Raw genomic sequence first — 6,082 nt, forward strand, 5'->3', positions numbered from 1 at the left:
TGTGGGCAAGAGTAGTTGGCATAACAACAATGGAAGACAATGGAGAAAATTCTTGCCCTTGGGGACATTAAGAGCTTGTGAGAGAGAGTAGTCGGCATAACAACGGAAAACATCCTGGAAACAAGTGGAAGTGACTGGAGGAGTTCACCCTGTGCAGAGGGAACTGAATTCAAGCCATATCGAAACAGACTATGGGCAGCCTGGAAACAAGAATATCCCATAAAAATGGAAAGGAAAGCCTCTCAGTCTCTGACCCTGAGAATCCAGCAGCATGCGTTGCTAAGCAAGTTAAACAGTGGAAGCAGGAAACTGAACAGGAGGCCAAGAGCAGCCCCCTAATGACCACTCTGTTCAGAATATCAATCACTGAGTCTCTGCCAGGCCCAGTACGAAACAGACTGGACAATATGGCTGGACTGACGTCAATCACACACAGGGAGAGTTCAGCGATCATGTGACGCATGCGATAGAGAAATACAGGAAGTAGGAGCAGAAGAGGAGGGAACATGAGGGAGACAGAAGGGATCAAACTACAGCTTCGGGAGCCTCCTGCCCCGCTTCTGCCTCCTGCCCTGCTCCTGCCTCCTGCCCCGCTCCTGCCTCCTGCCCCGCTCCTGCCCCGCTTCTGCCTCCTGCCCTGCTCCTGCCTCCTGCCCCGCTTCTGCCTCCTGCCCTGCTCCTGCCTCCTGCCCCGCTCCTGCCTCCTGCCCCGCTCCTGCCTCCTGCCCTGCTCCTCTCCTGCCCCGCTCCTGCCTCCTGCCCCACTCCTGCCTCCTGCCCTGCTCCTCTCCTGCCCTGCTCCTGCCTCCTGCCCCGCTCCTGCCTCCTGCCCCACTCCTGCCTCCTGCCCCGCTCCTGCCTCCTGCCCCGCTCCTGCCTCCTGCCCCGCTTCGGCCTCCTGCCCCGCTTCGGCCTCCTGCCCCGCTTCTGCCTCCTGCCCTGCTCCTCTCCTGCCCTGCTCCTCTCCTGCCCTGCTCCTGCCTCCTGCCCCGCTCCTGCCTCCTGCCCTGCTCCTGCCTCCTGCCCCGCTCCTGCCTCCTGCCCCGCTCCTGCCTCCTGCCCTGCTCCTCTCCTGCCCTGCTCCTGCCTCCTGCCCCGCTCCTGCCTCCTGCCCCGCTCCTGCCTCCTGCCCCACTCCTGCCTCCTGCCCCGCTCCTGCCTCCTGCCCCGCTTGGCCTCCTGCCCCGCTTCTGCCTCCTACCCTGCTCCTGCCTCCTGCCCTGCTCCTGCCTCCTGCCCTGCTCCTCTCCTGCCCTGCTCCTGCCTCCTGCCCTGCTCCTGCCTCCTGCCCTGCTCCTCTCCTGCCCTGCTCCTGCCTCCTGCCCCGCTCCTCTCCTGCCCTGCTCCTGCCTCCTGCCCCGCTCCTGCCTCCTGCCCTGCTCCTGCCTCCTGCCCCGCTTCGGCCTCCTGCCCCGCTCCTGCCTCCTGCCCCGCTCCTGCCTCCTGCCCCACTCCTGCCTCCTGCCTCCTGCCCTGCTCCTGCCTCCTGCCCTGCTCCTGCCTCCTGCCCCGCTCCCCCCGCGGCCCAAGCACCCCCATCATGAATGTCTACACAACATACTAGGATTGATAGGAGAACATAGTGAGGGAGATGAGGAGCCTGTTCTATCTGTCTGGGTGAGCATAATAGACCCTTTGACCCTTTTTGACCCCAAGCTCATTAATTAGTCTACCTTTTTTGTTAGATGTTTGATTGATTGATTGATTGATTCTTATGAGAGACTGTTTCCTGATAAAGGATTTCTGAAAGGCGTGGCAGTGCCCCAGTTTGATGTGTTCCTTTTTCACTTTTAAAGGTTTGTGGGACCATATTGCTTTTTGATTTAGTTTCCTTTAGGAATGTGTGTGCGGTGAGGCTAGTGAAATGCCATCTGTATGCCATTTGGAGAGGCGAGTCTTTTTCATCTGTTTTCACTCCAATTTAAGTTGAGATCAGGGGTATGACTGTATCAAATGTTGAAGTCGTACACGTGGATGACGCCTGGTGACTTATCAGTGATCATATACATTACAGATTTAATATGTTAGTACCGGGAGAAGGGTAACCGCCCGTGAGAGACTGGTATACAGTATATATAGACATTTGGCCGCACAAAAAAACAAGTAGGAAACCAGTCATTTAGCAGGCCGCTGCCCCGACCCCTGAAAGTCAGTTGCAAAGACAGATCACATTCACAGTATGTCAATATACTATACTGTAAGTTCTTTCAACTGTGTCATTTCATCATTTGACAGAGTGCTTGTGACAAAGTAAAAATGCCCATTCGGAATGTTTTTCCTTATCCAACAGCCTAGATGCTTATTGTGCTTTGAAGACACTGAGACAAAGTGTTGGAAGTTTCCCGGATCAGGGTGCCCCCCCTCCTGTTTATTTATTAGTATCGGGAACTCTTGGGGTCCCCTTCAGGCTTGTTCAGCTTAGGGATTGCGACAACTAGGGCTCTTCTCCAGATTTTGGGGATCTTGAGTTGGCGCAAGCAGGAAGAGAGGAACGCTTTTAACCAGGACTTCAAGGCAGGCAGACACCTTCTCGTGGTGCCCCCCGTCAGTAGCTGCGATTAACCACCGTAAGCGAAGCAAAGTCTGCCAACTGAGGGCCCCCACCCGGGCTGGTGTTGGGCTGGTGTTGGGCTGCCTCAGGCGGGGAGAGCAGCCGGCGGAGCCAACCCAGAATTCTGCAGCTGAACACCGAAGGGCTCACCCCCAGTAAGATCGACGTGTGTAGGTGTGTAGAGTACTCACTGAAGCACTCCTGCAGTGTAGGGGACCTCTGTAGCATGATGTAGGCCAGGCCAATGACCAGCAGGATCCCGAAGAAACCTCCGATGACACAGCCAATGAGGGTTATATAGCTAGTGATGTTCTCTGCATTCATTCATTCATTCATTCATTCATTCATTCATTCATTCATTCATTCATTCATTCGTTCGTTCATCCATCCAGCCATTCATTCATTCATTCATCCATCCATCCATCCATCCATCCATTCATCCACTCATTCATTCATTCATTCGTTTGTTCATTCATTCATTGGTGAAGGGAGACAGACATGCAGGCCAACACACACACAGACAGACAGACACACAGAGGACAGACAGACTTTTAGTTTCAAGCCACAGAGCAGTGATCATTATCAATCTGAGTCACATTGATAGCAGAACGGGTGAATGTCCCTGAGAGAGAATGGGAGTGTTTACTGAATACGGTGAGGGTAGCCCAGACTGCCGCGTGACCTGGCAGCTCACATTCCACACGCGTGTAGCTGTCAGAGAAGGATGTCCCACTGAAGCGCCACTCAGCTATCTCCTCGTCACCTCTCTGCTTACAGGATCCCGTCAGGGCCTGGGGGAGACGAGGACATGGGGGAGACACAGGGAGAAAGAGAGAGAGAGAGGTAGAAGGAGAGAGTCAGAAGGAGACTGTTGCGGGTCCCCAGCCTGCCTCGCCCACACAGCCTCATCAGCCCTCTACCTCCGCACCTGTTCAGCCTTCCACCTCCGCACGCTCTCTGAGCGTTGGCTAGGCGACGACGCAGCCGGTCCCCATCAGCAATCAACGCACCTGACGCTCATTAGCTCCAGGCTATAAGACCCAGCCAGACCTGCTGCTCGTCGCCACGACCTAGCCTCTATTACACGGTACAGTGTGAGCAAGAGAAGACAGTTTTTGTAGTATCCTGAGAATCCCTGAGCCCTATCTTACCCTGTCTGTCTTTTTCCCCCCTAGTATCCCACGGACCGTCTCCTGCGTCTCCACGCCCCCCCCTATCCTCGGAACCCCTGACACCCCTGAGCCCCAAATCCCCTGGACCCCACAGACTGACTTCCCGCCGCTACCCTCGCCTTCTCTCAGACTGCCCCCTTCGGACCTCGGACTGGACACTGTGTTTCAGCGCACGCACATCTTTAACAACACCTGCCTAGCCATCTCATTTTGCACGCTGGTTAACAATACACATAGCCTTCACACACCACACATTGTTAGACACACACCCCATATCCAAGACTACCAGTGCACCACACACTCTCCTGCATACCCCCCTTCTCCAAGCCCGCGAATAAACAACTCCCTCGGGCTGAAAGGTCCCACCTGTCCTCTGCCATCTCTGTCTCCCCCCCAGTCGCCCCGCATAATCGTAACAGAGACATTAGACAGAGAGGGAGAGAGATGTGAAAGAGACGGGTCGATTTCAACGATGGCGCGGCCTGGTGGGTGACTCACCTCGGCAGGCAGGATGACCTCCCCTCCCGGGCAGCTGAGGGTGTGCTGGCCATGGCTACTGTGGATGGTGAAGTTGAACTGGAGCGGGGCGGGGGACATGCCGCATTGGAAGACGGCGGGCCCGGTCGCTGCCACTGTCACGTTTTGAGGGAGGGTCCTGTAGACGGTCCCGTTTACCCCTGTGGTGGCGCTGTTCTGGGCTGGCGGGGGAGAGGAGAGAAGGGAGGGAATCAGATGTACTATCCTGCTCATGGTGGGTTTTGTAGGCTTGCAGCCCATCATGCCAGTCACCACAGGTGAGTAAATACCCATCAAGTAAGTAAGTACCGTGAGTACATATTATTTATATAGCACCTTTCTCAGACAAGGGGTCACAAAGTGCTTCACAAATCATCAATAATAAAAATAAAAATAAAAATAAAAAAACAATGGTAAAAAGCACAATAACGCAAAAAACAAGGACAACGAAACATAAAAAGACACAGGAGACAAAGGCTAGTCTGAAGAGATGAGTCTTTAGCTGAGTTTTAAAAGAGTCAACAGAATGTAGGTCCAATGGAAGGGCCCTCCACAGCTGAGGAGACAGGAAGGCTCGGTCACCTTTAGTCTTTAGCCTTGAGCGGGGAACCACCAACAGGCCCTGGTCACATGACCTGAGAGACCTGCTAGTGATGTAGGGGTGCAGCAGGTCACATGACCTGAGAGACCTGCTAGTGATGTAGGGGTGCAGCAGGTCACATGACCCGAGAGACCTGCTAGTGATGTAGGGGTGCAGCAGGTCACATGACCTGAGAGACCTGCTAGTGATGTAGGGGTGCAGCAGGTCACATGACCTGAGAGACCTGCTAGTGATGTAGGGGTGCAGCAGGTCACATGACCTGAGAGACCTGCTAGTGATGTAGGGGTGCAGCAGGTCACATGACCTGAGAGACCTGCTAGTGATGTAGGGGTGCAGCAGGTCACATGACCTGAGAGACCTGCTAGTGATGTAGGGGTGCAGCAGGTCACATGACCTGAGAGACCTGCTAGTGATGTAGGGGTGCAGCAGGTCACATGACCTGAGAGACCTGCTAGTGATGTAGGGGTGCAGCAGGTCACATGACCTGAGAGACCTGCTAGTGATGTAGGGGTGCAGCAGGTCACATGACCTGAGAGACCTGCTAGTGATGTAGGGGTGCAGCAGGTCACAGATGTACGCAGGTGCCTGACCATGCAGAGCTCTAAAAGTGAGGACAAGTACTTTAAACTTGATCCTAAAACGGATGGGTAGTCCGTGTAAGGAGACTAGGATGAGAGTAATGCGACAGGTCTTTTTTCTTTCATTTGTAGATGTCCAGGGATAGCTTGCTGAGGCAAGTGAAAAGGGAATTACAGTTGAAGATACAAATGCATGAATAATAATTTCCAGCTCCGCTTGGGACACCACAGACTGGAGTTTATCAATATTTCTAAGATGGAAAAAACAATGAGTCTGAAATCAGTATTTCAGAGCATTGCCTGATCAAAAATAACATCAAGGTTTCTGAGCTTAGACTGTACAAGTGACAGAGAGAACGTCGATAATCTTCACAGGAATGTCTTAAAGGGGACGGGAATATGAAGTGAACAACACACACACACACATACTGTACACACACACACACACACACACACAATACTTCCAGGTTTACCGATTGTATGGGGTCCTTCAACTCGGATGTGCGCTCAAACCTAAGAAATCTTGGTATCTTGGTGTTATCTTTGATCAGGCTATGCAACTTGATAAACACATCCTGGAAAGTCCCTGTCGCGTACAGGTTTTTTTCTACCATAGAAACATTGTGTAACTGAGGTCCATCGTATCCCATTCAGAGTTAGAAAT

This window comes from Borostomias antarcticus, assembly GCF_949987555.1.
Source record: "Borostomias antarcticus genome assembly, chromosome: 10".
Classification (NCBI taxonomy): Eukaryota; Metazoa; Chordata; class Actinopteri; order Stomiiformes; family Stomiidae; genus Borostomias; species Borostomias antarcticus.